The sequence below is a fragment of the Mirounga leonina genome, unplaced genomic scaffold (assembly GCF_011800145.1).
Source record: "Mirounga leonina isolate KUSES-001 unplaced genomic scaffold, KU_Mleo_1.0 Mir_176, whole genome shotgun sequence".
Lineage (NCBI taxonomy): Eukaryota > Metazoa > Chordata > Mammalia > Carnivora > Phocidae > Mirounga > Mirounga leonina.
In genome coordinates, this window is record NW_023270454.1 from 11,932,684 (window position 1) to 11,953,922 (window position 21,239).

General features: G+C 37.7%; 1 pseudogene; it reads right to left on the minus strand.

Moving 5' to 3' along the window:
* Window positions 1–20,830: 20,830 nt before the first annotated feature.
* Window positions 20,831–20,931, minus strand: LOC118022581 (annotated as a pseudogene).
* Window positions 20,932–21,239: the final 308 nt, after the last annotated feature.

A 21,239-nucleotide genomic window follows, 5' to 3' on the forward strand; every position in this document is an offset into this window, starting at 1 on the left:
GGGCTGAGGAGCAGAGAGAGAAGCAGACACCCTTCTGAGCAGGAAGCCTGAAGCAAGGCCCAATCCTGGGATTCTGGGATCATGACCTGAGCCAAAGGCAGATGCTTAACCAACTGAGCCACCCAGGCAACCCCTATATGCTTACATTTTTGATAAGTATTTGTAAACTCTTTAATGGTCATTGATTTTCTATACATTCTATAGTTGAATTGGGTATTTACACTCACCTCGGGATTTTCCATTTGGTTAAATTCTAAATTAAATCCAAAATATTGGCCATAATATTGTCTTACCATTTTTTATTCTATCTATAGGTATGTCCTTTTAACAGTTCCTTATGTATTTTCTTTGTGCTATCTTTTATTATATTTCTTAAAATTTTATTTTAATTCTGGTACAATTAACATACTGTTATATTAGTTTCTGGAGTACAATATAGTGATTCAACAATTCCATACATCATCCAGTGCTCATCACAAGTATACTCCTTAACCCCCTTCACTTATTTAAATCCACATCCCCCACCCACCTTCCCTCTAGTAACCTTCAGCTTGTTCTCTATAGTTAAGAGTCTGTTTCATGGCTGGTCTCTCTCTCTTTTTCCTCTGCTCACTTGTTTTATTTCTTAAATTCTACATATGAGTGAAATCATTTGGTATTTGTCTTTCCCTGACTGACTTATTTCACTTAACATTATACTTTCTAGATCCATCCATGTGGCAAATGGCAAGATTTCATTCCTTTTTATGGCTGAATAATATTCCATCATATATATAATATATATATAAATATGTATATATAAAATATATATATAAAAGAATGAAATATGGATCTTCTTTATCAATTCATCTGTAGATGAACACGGGCTGTTTCCATAATTTGGCTATTGTAAATAATGCTGCTATAAACATAGGGGTGCATGTATCACTTTGAATTAGTGTTTTTGTATTCTTTGAGTAAATACCCAGTAGTGCGATTGCTGGATCTTAGGGTACTTCTATTTTTAACTTTTTTTTTTTTTTTAAGATTTTATTTATTTATTATTTGACAGAGAGAGACACAGCGAGAGAGGGAACACAAGCAGGGGGAGGGGGAGGGGGAGAAGGAGAAGCAGGCTTCCCGCAGAGCGGGGAGCCCGATGCGGGGCTTGATCCCAGGACCCTGAGATCATGACCTGAGCCGAAGGCAGACGCTTAACGACTGAGCCACCCAGGCGCCCCTATTTTTAACTTTTTGAGGAACCTTCATAGTGTTTTCCACAGTGGCTGCACCAGTTTGTGTTCCCACCAACAGTACAAAAGAGTTTCTTTTCCTCCATATCCTCACCAACACTTGTTTCTTGTGGTTTTAATTTTGTTTTATTTTAATTTTTTTAAAGGATTATTAATTTATTTTAGAGGAGAGCATGAGTGGGAGAGGGGCAGAGGGAGAGGGAGATAGAGAATCCTCAAGAAGACTTCCCTCTAAGCACAGAGCCTGATGTGGGGTTCAATTCCAGGACCCTGAAATCATGACCTGAGACAAAATCAAGTCAGATGCTTAACTGACTGAGCCACCCAGGTACCCCTTGTGTTTTTTATTTTAACCATTCTGACAGGTGTGCGGAGATATCTCACTGTAGTTTTGATTTGCATTTCTCTGATGATGAGTGATGTTGGACATCTTTTCATGCTTCTATTGGCCATTTGGATGTCTTTCTTAGAGAAATGTCTGTTCATTTCTTCTGACCTTTTAAAAATTGGATTATTTAGGGATTTTTGCGTCTTGATTTGTCTAAGTTCTTTTTTGGGTTTTGATTTGTATAAGTTCTTTATATATTTTGGATACTAACCCTTTATCAGATATGTCATTTGCAAATATCTTCCCCCATTCCATAGGTTGCCTTTTAGTTTTAGGGTTTGTTTTGTTTTTGTTTTTTTAAAGATTTTATTTATTTATTTGACAGAGAGACACAGTGAGAGAAGGAACACAAGCAGGGGGAGCAGCAGAGGGAAAAGGAGAAGTAGGTTTCCCACTGAGCAGGGAACCCAATTCAGGTCTTGATCCCAGGACCCTGGGATCATGACCTGAGCTGAAGGCAGACACTTAATGACTGAGCCACCCAGGCACCCCTGCCTTTTAGTTTTGTTGATTGTTTACTTCCCTGTGTAGAAGCTTTTTATTGTGATGTAGGCCCAATAGTTTATTTTTGCTTCTATTTCCCTTGCCTCAGGAGACATATCTAGAAAGAAGTTGCTACAGCTGATGTCAGAGAAATTACTGCCTACGCTCTCTTCTAAGATTTTTAGGATTTCAGGCCTCACATTTAGGTCTTTAAACCATTTTGAATTTCTTTTGAATTTATTATGGTGTAAGAAAGTGGTCCAGTTTCATTCTTTTGCAGGTAGCTGTCCAGTTTTCCCAACACCATTTGATGAAGAGATTTTTTTCCCATTACATATTCTTTCATGCTTTGTCAAAGATTAATTGACCATATAATTGTGGGTTTATTTCTGGGTTTTCTATTCTGTTCTATTGATCAATGTGTCTGTTTTTGTATATGCTATCTTTTATTTTTAGTAAAAATTTCTACAATTCTTTCTTAAATTCTTTTCAAAGAATCTTTTATTTAGAGTCATTTATATCTTTTTAATCTATTATTTGTTCATTTTTTTAGTTTTTTTCTTCATTAGTCTTTATTTTCTACTTTTTGTTTGCAACCTCTCCTCACTGAATTTTCAGATCAAAATTGTTTTTAGAGATTTTTTTATTTATCAGAGAGAGAGCACGAGCAGGGGGAGCAGCACGCAGAGGGAGAAGCAGGCTTCCTGCTGAGCAGGGAGCCCGATGTGGAGTTTGATCCCAGAACCCTGGGATCATGGCCTGAGCTGAAGGCAGATGCTTAAATGACTGAACCAACCAGGTGCCCCGCAAATAGCCTTAATAAATGTTTAAAAGCTATTTATGGGATGGGAGGAGCAAGATGGCGGAGGAGTAGGAGACCTAAATTTTGTCTGGTCCCAGGAATTCAGCTGGATAGGGATCAAACCATTCTGAACACCTACAAACTCAACAGGAGATCAAAGAAAAGAATAGCAGCAACTCTCTGAACAGAAAAGTGACCACTTTCTGGAAGGTAGGACGTGCAGAGAACTGAATCCGAGGCGATATTCCGGAGGAGAGACGGCGGGGGAGGGGGCCTCCGTCAGCTGCTACCTGCAAGTGATAGAGCCGCAGAGCACAAAATCGGAAATTTTAGAAGTTTGCTCCACTGAGGGACGTCACTCCAGTGGCTAAAGGGGGGTAGAACTCTCGCTGGGACAGTGTGGTCTCAGGACCCTCGGGGTCACAGAAAGACTGGGGGTGCCTGAGTGCTGCAGAACTCCCAGGTATCGGAGTAGGGAAGCCGGCTGCAGAGATGGAGCCGAGGCGTGGGCTCTCAGCTCAGGGTTGCCATAAACCATGATCCGCGGCACAGTCGGGCCACTGCTCCTCCAGCAGGGACCCAACAAGTGGCAGATCCGGGGAGACACCCCTTCCTCTCCCGGGGGGAGTGGCGCGGGAGCACACGGCAAGTATCTGTGGGTTTGGAGACTCCACAGGGGGTCGGGTGCCGGAGATAGAAACACGCGGTCACAGGCCGGGTGAGCACGGAGTGTGGCCAGAGACTGGGGAGATGGGAGTGACTGACTGCTTTTCTCTGGGGGCTCACTGAGGAGCGGGGCCCGAGTTCTTGGTTCCTCTGGGGCAGAGATTGGGAGGCCACCATTTTCACTCTCGTCCTCCAAAGCTGTACCAAAAGCTCGCAGGGAACAAAAGCTCCCGAGAGCAAACCCGAACAGATTACTTAGCCCGGAGCAGCGGGAGGGTGGAGCAATTCCACCTCCGGCAAAGACATTTGGGAACCACGGCAATGGGCCCCTCCCCCAGAAGATCAACAAAAAGAGCCAGCCAAGACCAAGTTTACCCATCAATGAGAACTGCAAAATTCCATCGCTAGGGGAATACTGCACATAGAATTCATGGCCTTTTCCCCATGATTCTTTAGTCTTTCAAAGTTAATTTTTTTCTTTTTCTATTTCTTTTTTTTTTAAATTTTTCTTCTTTCCTTTTTCAACCAACATCTTATCAATTCTTTTTTTAAAATCTTTTTTAATTTTCATTTTTACAGTAAGATTCTATCCCTTCATTGCATTTAACCTTATTTTTTTTTATATATAAGTATTCTTTCTTTAAAATTTTGGGATACAGTTTCTTCTAACAGACCAAAATATACCCTAAATCTCTAGTGTATGGCTTTGTTCTAGAATCCCACCTGATCACATTCTCTCCTTTTTTTAAAAAAAATTTTTCTTCTTTCTTCTTTCAACCAACTTCTTATCAATTCCTTTTTAAAAATCTTTTTTAATTTTCATCTTTACACTCATATTCCATCCCTCCCTCATATTTACCCTTATTTTTGTATATATATATAAGTTGTTCTTTCTTTAAAATTTTGGGAGGCAATTTCTGCTTCTTTTTTTTAATTTAATTTTATTATGTTATGTTAATCACCATACAGTACATCATTAGTTTTTTTTTTTATTCTTATGTTAATCCCCATACATTACATCATTAGTTTTAGAAGTAGTGTTCCATGATTCATTATTTGTGCACAACACCCAGTGCTCCATGCAGAATGTGCCCTCCTCAATACCCACCACCAGGCTAACCCACCCCCTCCCCTCTAGAACCCTGTTTGTTTTTCAGAGTCCATCGTCTCTCATGGTTCATCTACCCCTCCGATTTCCCCCGCTTCATTCTTCCCCTCCCGCTACCTTCTTCTTCTTCTTCTTTTTTTTTTTTTCTTAACATATATTGTATTATTTGTTTCAGGGGTACAGATCTGAGATTCAACAGTCTTGCACAATTCACAGCGCTTACTAGAGCACATACCCTCCCCAGTGTCTATCACCCAGTCACCCCATCCCCCCCACCCCACCCCCCCCTCCAACAACACTCAGTTTGTTTCCTGCGATTAAGAATTCCTCATATCAGTGAGGTCATATGATACATGTCTTTCTCTTTTTGACTTATTTCACTCAACATAATACCCTCCAGTTCCATCCACGTCATTGCAAATGGCAAGATCTCATTCCTTTTGATGGCTGCATAATATTCCATTGTATATATATACCACCTCTTCTTTATCCATTGATCTGTCAATGGACATCTTGGCTCTTTCCACAGTTTGGCTATTGTGGACATTGCTGCTATAAATATCGGGGTGCATGTACCACTTCGGATCCCTACTTTTGTATCTTTGGGGTAAATACCCAGTAGTGCAATTGCTGGATCATATGGTAGCTCTATTTTCAACTTTTTGAGGAACCTCCATACTGTTTTCCAGAGTGGCTGCACCAGCTTGCATTCCCACCAACAGTGTAGGAGGGTTCCCCTTTCTCCGCATCCCCGCCAACATGTGTCGTTTCCTGACTTGTTAATTTTAGCCATTCTGACTGGTGTGCGGTGGTATCTCATTGAGGTTTTGATTTGGATTTCCCTGATGCTGAGCGATATTGAGCACTTTTTCATGTGTCTGTTAGCCATTTGGATGTCTTCTTTGGAAAAATGTCTGTTCATGTCTTTTGCCCATTTCTTGATTGGATTCTTTGTTCTTTGGGTGTTGAGTTTGATGAGTTCTTTATAGATTTTAGATACTAGCCCTTTATCTGATATGTCATTTGCAAATATCTTCTCCCATTCTGTTGGTTGTCTTTACACCAACAGCAAGACAGAAGAAAGAGAAATTAAGGAGTCGATCCCATTTACAATTGCACCCAAAACCATAAGATACCTAGGAATAAATCTAACCAAAGAGACAAAGGATCTGTACTCAGAAAACTATAAAATACTCATGAAAGAAATTGAGGAAGACACAAAGAAATGGAAAAACGTTCCATGCTCATGGATTGGAAGAACAAATATTGTGAAGATGTCAATGCTACCTAGAGCAATCTACACATTCAATGCAATCCCCATCAAAATACCATCCACTTTTTTCAAAGAAATGGAACAAATAATCCTAAAATTTGTATGGAACCAGCAAAGACCCCGCATAGCCAGACGAATATTGAAAAAGAAAACCAAAGCCGGTGGCATCACAATTCCAGACTTCAAGCTCTATTACAAAGCTGTCATCATCAAGACAGCATGGTACTGGCACAAAAACAGACACATAGATCAATGGAACAGAATAGAGAGCCCAGAAATGGACCCTCAACTCTATGGTCAACTTATCTTCGACAAAGCAGGAAAGAATGTCCAATGGAAAAAAGACAGTCTCTTCAACAAATGGTGTTGGGAAAATTGGATAGCCACATGCAGAAGAATGAAACTGGACCATTTCCTTACACCACACACAAAAATAGACTCCAAATGGTTGAAAGCCCTCAATGTGAGACAGGAATCCATCAAAATCCTAAAGGAGAACACAGGCAGCAACCTCTTTGACCTTAGCCGAAGCAACTTCTTCCTAGAAACATCGCCAAAGGCAAGGGAAGCCAGGGCAAAAATGAACTATTGGGACTTCATCAAGATAAAAAGCTTTTGCAAAGCAAAGGAAACAGTCAACAAAACCAAAAGACAACCATCATTAGTTTTTGATGTAGTGCTCCATGATTCATTTTTTTGCGTACAACACCCAGTGCTCCATTCAATACGTGCCCTCTTTAAGAACCATCACCAGGCTAACCCATCCCCCCAGATGCCCCCCTCTAGAACCCTCAGTTTGTTTCTCAGTGTCCATAGTGTCTCATGGTTCATCTCCCCCTCTGATCACCCCCCCCTTCATTTTCCCTTCCTACTATCTTTTTTTTTTTTTTTTTAACATATAATGTATTATTTGTTTCAGAGGTACAGGTCTGTGATTCATCAGTCTTACACAATTCACAGCACTCAGCACAGCACATACCCTTTCCAATGTCCATCACCCAGCCACCCCATCTCTCCCAACCCCCACCACTCCATCAACCCTCAGTTTCCTGAGATTAAAAATTCCTCATATCAGTGAGATCATATGATACATATCCTTCTCTGATTAACTTATTTCACTTAGCATAATACCCTCTAGTTCCATCCACATCATTGCAAATGGCAAGATTTCACTTTTTTTTGATGGCTGCATAATATTCTATTTTATATATATAAAATATATATATCACATCTTCTTTATCCATTCATCTGTTGATGGACATCTTGGCTCTTTCCATAGTTTGGCTATTATGGACATTGCTGCTATAAACATTGAGGTGCAGGTGCCTCTTTGGATCACTACATTTGTATCTTTGGGGTAAATATCCAGTAGTGCAATTGCTGGGTCAGAGGGTAGCTCTATTTTCAACTTTTTGAGGAACCTTCATACTGTTTTGCAGAGTGGCTGCACCAGCTGGGAGGCAATTTCTTCTAACAGACAAAAATGTGGTGAGTGTGTGGCTCTGTTCTATTCACCAGCCTGATCATATTCTTTTTTTTTTTTTTCCCTAGTTTTGTGTCTCTTCTGATTTGTTTATTGGGTAATATTCTGGGATTGTTGTTACCCTTTTAGCATTTTGTTCTCTCATTCATCTATTCTCCTCTGGACAAAATGACAAGATGGAAAAACTCACCTCAAAAACAAAAACAAGGGGCAATACCAACTGCCAGGGACCTACTCAATACAGACATTAGTATGATGTCAGAACTAGAGTTCAGAATGATGATTATAAAGATACTAGCTGGGCTTGAATAAAGCATAGAAGATACTAGAGAATCCCTTTCTGGAGAAATGAAAGGACTAAAATCTAGCCAAGTTGAAATCAAAAAGGCTATTAATGAGGTGCAATAAAAAATGGAGGCTCTAACTGCTAGGATAAATGAGGCAAAAGAGAGAATAGTGATATAGAAGACCAAATGATGGAGAATAAAGAAGCTGAGAAAAAGAGACATAAACAACTACTGGATCACGAGGGCAGAATTTGAGATAAGTGATACCACAAGATGAAGCAATATTAGAATAATTGGGATCCCAGAAGAAGAAGGGGGGGCAGAAGGTATATTGGAGCAAGTTATAGCAGAGAACTTCCCTAATTTGGGGAAGGAAACAGGCATCAAAATCCAGGAGGTACAGAGAACCCCTCTCAAAATCAATAAGAATAAGTCCACACCCTGACATCTAATAGTAAAACTTATGAGTCTCAGACACAAAGATAAAATCCTAAAGGCCACTCAGGATAAGAGGTCTGTAATCTACAATGGTAGAAACATTAGATTGACAGCAGAAATATCCACAGAGACCTGGCAGGCCAGAAAGGACTGGCATGATATATTCAGGGCACTAAACGACAAAAATATGCAGCCAAGAATACTATATCCAGCTAGGCAGTCACTGAAAATAGAAGGAGAGATAAAAAACTTCCAGGACAAACAAAAATTAAAAAAATTTGTGAACACCAAACCAGCCCTACAAGAAATCTTGAAAGGGGTCCTCTAAGCAAAGAGAGAACCTAAAAGCAACATAGACCAGAAAGGAACACAGACAATATACAGTAACAGTCACCTTACAGGCAATACAGTGTCACTAAATTCATATCTTTCAGTAGTTACCCTGAATGTAAATGGGCTAAATGCTCCAATCAAAAGACACAGGGTATCAGATTGAATAAAAAACCAAGACCCATCAATATGCTGTTTACAAGAGACTCACGTTAGACCCAAAGACACCCCCAGACTGAAAGTGAGGGGGTGGAAAACCATGTACCATGCTAATGGACACCAAAAGAAAGCTGGGGTGGCAATCCTTATATCAGACAAATTAGATTTTAAACTAAAGACTATAATAAGAGATGAAGAAAGACACTACATCATACTTAAAGAATCCATCAAACAAGAAGATCTAACAATTGTAAATATCTATGCCCCTAAGATGGGAACAGCCAATTATATAAGCCAATTAATAACAAAATCAAAGAAACACATGGACAATAATGCAATAATAGTAGGGGATTTCACTGAAATGGACAGATCCTCGAAGCAAAAGATCAACAAGGAAATACAGGCTTTAAATGACACATTGGACCAGATGGACTTCACAGATATATTCAGAACTTTCCATCCCAAAGTAACAGAATACACATTCTTCTCTAGTGCCCATGGAACATTCTCCAGAATAGATCACATCCTGGGTCACAAATCAGGTCTTAACTGGTAGCAAAAGATTGGGATCATTCCCTACATATTTTTGGGCCAAAATGCTTTGAAACTAGAACTCAATCACAAGAGGAAAGTTGGAAAGAACTCAAATGCATCCTACTAAAGGCTAAAGAGCATTCTACTAAAGAATGGGTCAACCAATTCTTCTTAAATAAGAATTAAAAATATTCATGGAAAAAAATGAAAATGGAAATATGACAGTTCAAAACCTTTGGAATGCAGCAAAGGCTGTCCTAAGAAGAAAGTACATAACAGTACAAGCCTTTCTCAAGAAACAAGAAAGGTCTCAAATACACAACCTAACCCTACACCTAAAGGAGCTGGAGAAAGAACAGCAAATAAGGCCTAACTCAGCAGGAGAAGAGAAAAAATAAAATCAGAGCAGAAATCAATGAAATAGAAACCAAAAGAATAGTAGAATAAATCAATGAAACTAGGAGCTGGTTCTTTGAAAGAATTAATAAGATTGATAAACCCCTGGCCAGACTTATCAAAAAGAAAAGAGAAAGGACCCAAATTAATAAAATCATGAATGAAAGAGATCACAACCAACACCAAAGAAATACAAACAATTATAAGAACATATTATGACCAACTATATGTCAGCAAATTAGACAATCTGGAAGAAAAGGATGCATTCCTAGTGAAGTATAAACTACCAAAACTGAACCAGGAAGAAATAGAAAACCTGAACAAACCTATAACCACTAAGGAAATTGAAGCAATAATTAATAATCTCCCATTAAACAAGAGCCCAGGGCCAGATGGCTTCCCAGAGGAATTCTACCAAACATTTAAAAGAATTAATACCTATTCTTCTGAAGCCATTTAAAAAAGTATAGTGGAAGGAAAACTTCCAAACTCATTTTATGAGGCCAGCATTACCTTGAACCCAAAACCAGACAAAGACCCCATTCAAAAAGGAGAATTACAGGCCAATATCCATGATGAACATGGATGCAGAAATTCTCACCAAAATACTAGACAATAGGATCCAACAGCGCATTAAAAGGGTTATTCACCATGACCAGGATTTATTCCTGGGCTCCAAGGTTGGTTCAACATCCACAAATCACTTGATGTGATGCACTACATTAATAAAAGAAAGAACAAGAACCCTATTAGACTCTTAATAGATGCAGAAAAAACATTTGATAAAGTACAGCACCCTTTCTTGATTAAAACTCTTCACAATGTAGGGATAGAGGGTACATACCTCAATATCATAAAAGCCATCTATGAAAAACCCACAGTGAATATTATTCTCAATGGAGAAAAACTGAGAGCTTTCTCCTAAGGTCAGGAACATGGCAGGGATGTCCACGATCACCACTGCTATTCAACATAGTACTAGAAGTCCTAGCCTCAGCAATGAGACAACAAAAAGAAATAAAAGGTATCTAAATCAGCAAAGAAGAAGTCAAACTCTCACTCTTTGCAAATGATATGATACTTTATGTGGGAAACCCAAAAGACAACCCCAAAACTGCTAGAACTCATACAGGAATTCAGTAAAGTGGCAGGATATAAAATCAATGCACAAAAATCAGTGGCATTCCTATACACCAACAACCAGACAGAAGAAAGAGAAATTAAAGAGTCAATACCATTTACAATTGCACCCACAACCATAAGATACCTAGGAATAAATCTAACCAAAGAGGCAAAGCATCTGTACTCTGAAAACTATAGAACACTCATGAAAGAAATTGAGGAAGACACAAAGAAATGGAGAAACGTTCCATGCTCATAGATTGGAAGAACAAATATTGTGAAGATGTCAATGCTACCTAGAGCAATCTACACATTCAATGCAATCCCCATCAAAATACCATCCACTTTTTTCAAAGAAATGGAACAAATAATCCTAAAATTTGTATGGAACCAGAAAAGACCCCGTATAGCCAGAGGAATGTTGAAAAAGAAAACCAAAGCTGGTGGCCTCACAATTCCAGACTTCAAGCTCTATTACAAAGCTGTAATCATCAAGACAGTATGGTATTGGCTCAAAAACAAACACATAGATCAATGAAACAGAATAGAGAGCCCAGAAATGGACCCTCAAGTCTATGTTCAACTAATCTTTGACAAAGCAGGAAAGAATGTCCAATGGAACAAAGACAGTCTCTTCAACAAATGGTGTTGGGAAAATTGGACAGCCACATGCAGAAGAATGAAACTGGACCACTTCCTTACACCACACACAAAAATAGACTTAAAATGGATGAAAGACCTAAATGTGAGACAGGAATCCATCAAAGTCCTAAAGGAGAACACAGGCAGCAACCTCTTCGACTTCAGCCACAGCAACTTCTTCCTAGAAACATCACCAAAGGCAAGGGAAGCAAGGTCAAAAATGAACTACTGGGACTTCATCAAGATAAAAAGCTTTTGCACAGCAAAGGAAACAGTCAACAAAACCAAAAGACAACAGACAGAATGGGAGAAGATATTTGCAAATGACATGTCAGATAAAGGGCTAGTATCCAAAATCTATAAAGAACTTATTAAACTCAACACCCAAAGAATAAATAATCCAATCAAGATTTGGGCAGAAGACATGAATAGACATTTCTGCAAAGAAGACATCCAAATGGTCAACAGACACATGAAAAAGTGCTCAACATCATTCGGCATCAGGGAAATCCAAATCAAAACCTCAATGAGATACCACCTCACACCAGTCAGAATGGCTAAAATTAACAAGTCAGGAAACGACAGATGTTGGCAGGGATGCAGAGAAAGGGGAACCCTCCTACACTGTTGGTGGGAATGCAAGCTGGTGCAGCCACTCTGGAAAACTGTACGGAGGTTCCTCAAAAAGTTGAAAATAGAGCTACCCTATTACCCAGCAATTGTACTACTGTGTATTTACCCCAAAGATAAAAATGTAGTGATCTGAAGGGGTACGGGCACCCTGATGTTTATAGCAGCAATGTCTACAATAGCCAAACTATGGAAAGAGTCAAGATGTCCATCATCAGATGAATGGTTAAATAAGATGTGGTGTATATATACACAATGGAATATTATGCCACTATCAAAAAACAAAATCTTGCCATTTGCAATGATGTGGATTGAAGTAGAGGGTATTATGCTAAGTGCAAAAAGCCAATCAAAGAAAGACAATTATATCATCTCACTGATATGAGGAATTTGAGAAACAAGACAGAGGATCATAGGGAAAGGGAGGGATAAATGAAACAAATGAAACCAGAGAGGGAGACAAACAATAAGAGACTCTTTATCTCAGGAAAGAAACTGAGGGTTGCTGGAGTGGTGGGAGGTGGGAAGGATAGGGTGGCTGGGTGATGGACATTGGCAGGGTATGTGCTATGGTGAGCACTGTGAATTGTGTAAGACTGATGAATCACAGACCTGTATCCCTGAAACAAAAAAAAAGCTATTTATGTTTTTTCTTGCTTTATTTTATCACCTATGATTGATAATTTCCTTCTCTTCATCCTTCATCCTGTTTGCCCCTCCTGTGTTATACAATTTTTCTTCAGTCTCCCCTGGTAATAGTAGAAAATTTAATTTCTTGTTGTACTCAGAACACCCATGCTTTATCATTTATCACATGTGCTGTCTCTTCTTGGGGTCCTTGTTCTACCCTCTCTATGACTTTTGATCCACCTATTATTATCAAAATCACCAGCTCATTTGAGATCTCAGATGACTCCATTATGGGAATGTCTTTGTTACTCATGTGGAATTAGCTCAAATCAGTAGATTCTAGAATCACTTGATGTTGAGAATAATTAGGTAATGATGCATATTTAGTTTTCCATAATTAAAGGCTTGGTCACTTCAGCCTGTAATTTCCCCATAGTTTGGATGGAATTTAGATTTTAGAATGAGAAAAGTACCTGGAAATGGACCATCCATGGTAACTTTCTGGTAAATTTCTATTGTAGAATGACTTCTCCAGAAACAGTCTTTTCAGAGCAATCTGTGCTGATTGGTCTCTAGGAAACAAAGTAACAAACATTTCCAAAACCTTCAAGGACAAAATATGACACTTTACTCACTGTCAATGGTAAATTTAAATGTCAAGTAGATTTGAATATAATTTGCACTGAATGTTAACCCTCTACCTGTAAGAAAGTACACGAGAAGCAAAATTGTAATAGACATTTTCTTTGTGAGTACAAAATTTAAAAAACAGTAGTTAAGCCAAAAGAAATCAGTTGGATGATTTCAAGTGATTATTGCAACTATCTACACTCAGTAAAGACCATTTGTACAATTAGACTGAACCCAGCAAAATAATTCAAGTACATCTTTATGGGATGGTGCAAGATGAATTTTATTATCATTCTCTTCACTGAGTTATGTTTTATTAGATTCTCATAATGACTATTCTCCTTTTATTGATATATTATTTTTTCCTATATTATTAAGTGTGACGTTTAAACTCCAGGCTTTTAATGTGAATTTTACCTAGAAAAACTGTGAAATTTAGTGCTGGATTGGGGAACTCAGAAATCGTATATTTGCATCTGAGAGCTTCCTGCTTTGACTTTTGATATTTCTTTCTAGGTGTTTTATTTATCATTAAAAGAATATCTATCTTTAATGTAACTGTTGGCATTTTCCTTTTGGTCTCATTACTATTCTCGTTGTGATTAACACACAGGATATTTTGACTAGGCATTGGCTAAGATTTCTTACTAATGCTAAAAGAGAATTATAGATCATCAGTTAACATGTCAAAGTGAAATGTGGTTCCTGCTACCAATTCGATGAATGGAATAACAGATTTTTAAATTGTACTTTTAGCAGAGAGTAGGATGCAGCTGAGATAGATGGTAATTTTAATTTTCATTCTTTCAACAAATATTGAGTGGCTACCATGTACCAAGAAATCTTATACATGTCAAGGGTACATATATGGCAAAAAGAAATCTCTGCCCTTATGATTCTTGCCATTCTAATAAATATTCTTTATATTTTTGCATATTTCCATCATTTTGAAAACCTGGCTAATCCTGGAATCAAGGTTAAATAATGTAACACTGTGTTGGAGAAAGATATATAGTATCACAGCTGTGGGACTGAAGTATAAAGTCTCATTTTCTTTAAAAAACTTAGCTCTTCAAGAAAATTAAACCCTTAAAGATTAGCATTTTATTTTTAGATCAAACCACTGCTGTACTCATAAGACATGAAATAGAGTCAAATAATTTAAATTTTTAAGGAAACATTAGCGAAAATTTTGAACTAAAATATATTTTAAAATGCATTATTTCACTTTATAGTGTATAGTCTTTTTTTTTTCAGTATAGTTGACACACCATGATACATTAGTTTCAGGTGTGCAACATAGTGATTTGACAAGTTTATATATTATGTTGTGTTCACCACAAGTGTAACTACTGTCTATCCTAATATATTGCTATTACAATATCATTGACTATATTTCTCATGCTGTACCTTTTATTCTCATGACTTATTCATTCCATAACTGGAAGCATAGCTTCCACTCCCTTTCACCCATTTTGCCCAACCTCCCCACCATATCCCCTCTGGCAACTATCAGTTTGTTTTCTGAATTTACAGGTCTGATTCTGCTGCTTTTTTGTTGTTGTTTATTTATTTATTTTTTTGACAATGGCTATCTGAATGCATATACAATCATAATGGGGTATACATGTTCACTTTTTAGAGTTAATATCGTTTTCAGAATGACATGGATAAAAAATAAGATATTTCACTAATAAGTAGCAATAAATCAAAAATGCAAAGGAGGAGTCATGGTCACGACTCCAATGTGGGAAAAAAAATAACTTTATGTGCTTATGAACTCAGCCCTCCACCTATACTCACACTATTTGTGATATCCATTTAGTTTTATGACTTTACATTTCTTCTACATCCTGGTGATATTTAAATTTATGTCTCTATACAGACTTTACTCCTGAACTCCAAAATTCAACTCCTGACCTTTCCTTAAAATCTGCTCAATCCTCTTCTTTTTTTTTTTCTTAACATATATTGCATTATTTGTTTCAGAGGTACAGATCTGAGATTCAGCAGTCTTGCACAATTCACAGCGCTTACCAGAGCACATACCCTCCCCAGAAGAAGAAGAAGAAGGTAGCGGGAGGGGAAGAATGAAGTGGGGGAAATCAGAGGGGCAGATGAACCATGAGAGATGATGGACTCTGGAAAACAAACTGAGGGTTCTAGAGGGGAGGGGGGTGGGAAGATGGGTTAGCCTGGTGGTGGGTATTGAGGAGGGCACATTCTGCATGGAGCACTGGGTGTTATGCACAAACAATGAATCATGGAACACTACATCTAAAACTAATGATGTAATGTATGGGGATTAACATAAGAATAAAAATAAATAAATAAATAAAAAATCTGCTCAATCCACAACTTTATCCAGTCTAGTTTGATGGGAAATTCATCCTTCAAGATGCTTAGGTAAAATCTTGAAGTCATATTTCATCCATTGCTTTTTCTCATATTCCACACCAAGGAATTCAGGAAATATGTTGGTTCTGCCTTCATAATATGTGCAAAATCTGTCTATTTTTCACTAATTTCACTGCTGTCACCTTGTGCCCAATCATTATCATATTTCACATTCATTAGTGTAATAGCCTCCAAATTTGGCCACACTTCTTACTTTGTACATTACAGGATGCACCTTTTGAAAGGTAAATAATCTGCTCTTATACTGAAAATCATTCAGTTTCTCCTCTTTTCACTCAAAAGTAAAAGTGAAGGTCTTTATGGTAGTCCCCACCCTCCTCACCCTCTTTTCCTTTCTGACTTTATCTCCTACTACTCTTTCCTTCATTCCTCCACATTAGTTACACTGAGTGTTCCTCAATTTCTAGTTCTCACCATTGAACATTCATACTTGCCAGGTCCTCTTCCTATCGTTCTCTCAATGAGTTCTGCCCAGATAATCCTTCTTGAAATTAGAACTACTCCCATACCCTGGGAAGTCTTAGCTCACTTTCCTGGTCCAACTTTTCATAAATAATTTATCACTCTCTAATATCCTACATAAAAATACTTATTCATTATGCCCATTGTTTCATAAGTCACCATGAGAACATGATATTTTGTCTATTTTATGGTCAGATTAGTCACTGGTAGATAGAAGGCACTCAGTAAATATATTTTAAATAAGTGAATAAACTTATGTTTTTCATTCAATCTTATTAGATGATTAACAAAAAGGAAAGAGGATTTTATTTGATGAATTAATAAATGCAATGAGATTTCACTAGTGAAAATATGAGTTTTGAGCTACTATTCCTTTTGTGGTCCTATCCTAACACTAACTATTCATTTAGTTTCATTTACTATAAAGAGTGATGATAAAGAAATTAAATAGAGATGTCTCTTTTACTGATTCCTGTCAATGGGAGTACAGAAACAGGAAAAAAAAAATCCCACATATATACTTAGCTTAAATGGAAGGAAACATTGGAGAATTTGGGGAGTAATATTAACTAAAGGTTTTTGGTAAAGAACAGACATTCTAAGGGGGAGGACGTATTCAGACAGACCAGCCTTCTATCAAAGTTCTTAAACTTTGGATCTCTGTAGAGTCAAAGATTGAGCTTCGAGGGTCTCCATACCTTTTGTGATCTGTACAAAATCTCACATGGATCAATACTGCATATTTTTCCCTGGGTAGAGAATTCATTTCACCAAAATTCTTACATAGGTTCTATAAAAACAATATGGTTAAAAAATTGTAGTAAAGACTAGAGATGAACAACATACATTCTCATCTCTAATATTTTAAGAAATGCAAGAAAATAGTAATATATACAGTTATTTCTTCAGCTGCACACTGGTTGATCAACTTTAGATTGTGAATCATGGAACCAGTTTATTATCAACATAACATGAACATATAAAAAGCTACATCTATATATCAATAATGAAATCCTCAATGATTAAATCACTGTATTTCCAAATTTCATGCTTAATTATCTCAATGCTTATTTTTCTCTTTAAATAATATACTATCTTTGGAACCAGTTATAAATAAACCAATTAACATGATTAGCTGAGTTCTAAGTACACCACTAACATGTTTGCTTTCTAAAATAATGTTCTACTTTTTTTTTCTAGATAGGTACCAATAAATACAATACATATAAGTAAATTCTTATAGGCCTATGCAATGTTCTTCACTTCAACATATATATATGTACCAAATGGAAAGTACTCTAGCATCATGTATTCACCCTGAAAAGGAATCTCTTCAAAGATAAATGCATATAATTTTCCTTATTTACTGTAAGATCAAACTCAGATTCCTAAACAGAAGTATGTTCACATTCAATCTGTTCAAACTATCTCCCATAGATGTCTCAAAAAACAAAGGCAGTTTTTATTTTAAATGGACATGTTTATTTACCACTGTTACCCAACCATGAACATTTGTGCCTTCAAATCTTATTTCATAATACATATACAGGAATTTTTCCTGTATACAAAATATCTATCAAAATTTCCACCAGAGCACTCTGGATGTGTCCAGAATGTGGCAGAGTGGAGAGCAGTCCTAAGTATAGCTTGAAGAGCAGGGTAGCACTACAAACCATTTGTTACCATTTTTTTGATGAGAAAAGTACAGCAATTGAGATAAATTTTGGAATTTGTTTAATAATTTGACAGAAAATTTTTAAATTTAATTTAAAAAATTTATTGTTATGTTAATCACCATATATTACATCATTAGTTTTTGATGTAGTGTTCCATGATTCATTGTTTGTACATAACACCCAGTGCTCCATGCAGAATGTGCCCTCTTTAATACCCATCACCAGGCTAACCCATCCTCCCATCCCCCTCCCCTCTAGAACCTTCAGTTTGTTTTTCAGAGTCCATCGTCTCTCATGATTCATCTCCCCCTCCAATTTCCCCCCTTCATTCTTCTCCTCCTGCTATCTCCTTTTTTTTTTTTTACAGATTTTATTTATTTATTTGAGAGAGAATGAGATAGAGAGAGAGCATGAGAGGTGGGAGGGTTGGAAGGAGAAGCAGACTCCCTGCTGAGCAGGGAGCCTGATGTGGGACTTGATCCCGGGACTCCAGGATCATGACCTGAGCCGAAGGCAGTCGCTTAACCAACTAAGCCACCCAGGTGCCCCTTCCTGCTATCTTCTTCTTCTTCTTTTTTTTTTTCTTAACATATATTGCATTATTTGTTTCAGAGGTACAGATCTGTGATTCAACAGTCTTGCACAATTCACAGTGCTCACCATAGCACATACCCTCCCCAATGTCTATCACCCAGCCACCCCATCCCTCCCACCCCCCACCACTCCAGCAACCCTCAGTTTGTTTCCTGCAATTAAGAATTCCTCATATCAGTGAGGTCATATGATACATGTCTTTCTCTGATTGACTTATTTTGCTCAGCATAACACCCTCCAGTTCCATCCACGTCGTTGCAAATGACAAGATCTAATTCTTTTTGATGGATGCATAATATTCCATTGTATATATATCCCACCTCTTCTTTATCCATTCATCTGTCGATGGACATCTTGGCTCTTTCCACAGTTTGGCTATTGTGGACATTGCTGCTATAAACATCGGGGTGCACATACCCCTTTGGATCCCTACATTTGTATCTTTGGGGTAAATACCCAGTAGTGCAATTGCTGGATCATATGGTAGCTCTATTTTCAACTTTTTGAGGAACTTCCATACTGTTTTCCAGAGTGGCTGCACCAGCTTGCATTCCCACCAACAGTGTAGGAGGGTTCCCCTTTCTCTGCATCCTTGCCAACATCTGTCGTTTCCTGACTTGTTAACTTTAGCCATTCTACTGATTTGGATTTCCCTGATGCCAAGCGATGTCGAGCACTTTCTCATGTGTCTGTTGGCCATTTGGATGTCTTCTTTGGACACATGTCTGTTCCTGTCTTCTGCCCATTTCTTGATTGGATTAGTTGTTCTTTGGGTGTTGAGTTTGATAAGTTCTTTATAGATTTTGGATACTAGCCCTTTATCTGACATGTCATTTGCAAATATCTTCTCCCATTCTATCAGTTGTCTTTTGGTTTTGTTGACTGTTTCTTTTGCTGTGCAAAAGCTTTTGATCTTGATGAAGTCCCAGTAGTTCATTTTTGACCTTGCTTCCCTTGCCTTTGGTGATGTTTCTAGGAAGAAGTTGCTGTGGCTGAGGTCGAAGAGGCTGCTGCCTGTGTTTTCCTTTAGGATTTTGATGGATTCCTGTCTCACATTTAGGTCTTTCATCCATTTTGGGTCTATTTTTGTGTGTGGTGTAAGGAAATGGTCCAGTTTCATTCTTCTGCATGTGGCTGTCCAATTTTCCCAACACCATTTGTTGAAGAGACTGTCTTTGTTCCATTGGACATTCTTTCCTGCTTTGTCAAAGATTAGTTGAACATAGACTTGAGGGTCCACTTCTGGGCTCTCTATTCTGTTCCATTGATCTATGTGTCTGTTTTTGTGCCAGTACCATACTGTCTTGATGATTACAACTTTGTAATAGAGCTGGAAGTCCGGAATTGTGATGCCGCCAGCTTTGCCTTTCTTTTTCAACATTCCTCTGGCTATGCGGGGTCTTTTCTGATTCCATACAAATTTTAGGATTATTTATTCCATTTCTTTGAAAAAAGTGGATGGTATTTTGATGGGGATTGCATTGAATGTGTAGATTGCTCTAGGTAGCATTGACATCTTCACAATATTTTTTCTTCCAATCTATGAGCATGGAATGATTTTCCATTTCTTTGTGTCTTCCTCAATTTCTTTCATGAGTATTTTATAGGTTTCTGAGTACAGATCTTTTGTCTCTTGGTTAGATTTATTCCTAAGTATCTTATGGTTTGGGGTACAATTGTAAATGGGATCGACTCCTTAATTTCTCTTTCTTCTGTCTGGTTGTTGGTGTATAGGAATGCCACTGATTTCTGTGCATTGATTTTATAACCTGCCACTTGACTGAATTCTTGTATGAGTTCTAGCAGTTTTGGGGTGGAGTCTTTTGGGTTTTCCACATAAAGTATCATATCATCTGCAAAGAGTGAGAGTTTGACTTCTTCTTTGCCTTTGATTTCTTTTTGTTGTCTGATTGCTGTGGCTAGGACTTCTAATACTACGTTGAATAGCAGTGGTGATCATGGACATCCCTGCCGCGTTCCTGACCTTAAGGGGAAAGCTCTCAGTTTTTCCCCATTGAGCATGATATTTGCTGTAGGTTTTTCATAGATGGCTTTTATGATATTGAGGTATGTACCCTCTATCCCTATACTCTGAAGTTTTGATCAAGAAAGGATGCTGTACTTTGTCAAATGCTTTTTCTGCATCTATTGAGAGGATCATATGATTCTTGTTTTTTCTTTTGTTAATGTATTGTATCACGTTGATTGATTTGCGGATGTTGAACCAACCTTGCAGCCCAGGGATAAATCCCACTTGGTCGTGGTGAATAATCCTTTTAATGTACTGTTGGATCCTATTGGCTAGTATTTTGGTGAGAATTTTTGCATCCATGTTCATCTTAAATTTAATTTTTAAAAGTAATATCTACACCCAGTGTGGGGCATGAACCCACAACCCCAAGATCAAGAGTCGCATGATCCACCGACTGAGACAGCCAGGGCCCCCCAAATAATGGTTAGATGCCATGAAATAGGTGGCAATACCTTCACCATATGGGTGTTGTCAGGCCCAAGGGGAGTGTTAACCCTCTCTCCTTTCATACAACACTTATGTGTTTTAAGTGGAATCTAATAAATTTGGCTTATATTTTTACATAATTTAGAAATTTTTATATTTCTAGTAGTTTAGTTTTGTTGTAGTTCACAAAAGTATTGGCCCTCAGTGGATCTGTGTTCCTTCATTGCAATCTTTTGACAAGTACTGATATAAAGGATCTGAGTTTTGTAGATATTTATTCCAAGTTCTGATACGTATTATTTTTATGTCTCTCAGAATACTTCAGTTCTCCTAGTCTTAGGTTCCATATATATAAAGCAAAGATCATCAAACCTAACATATAGTGTTGTTTAAAGTAT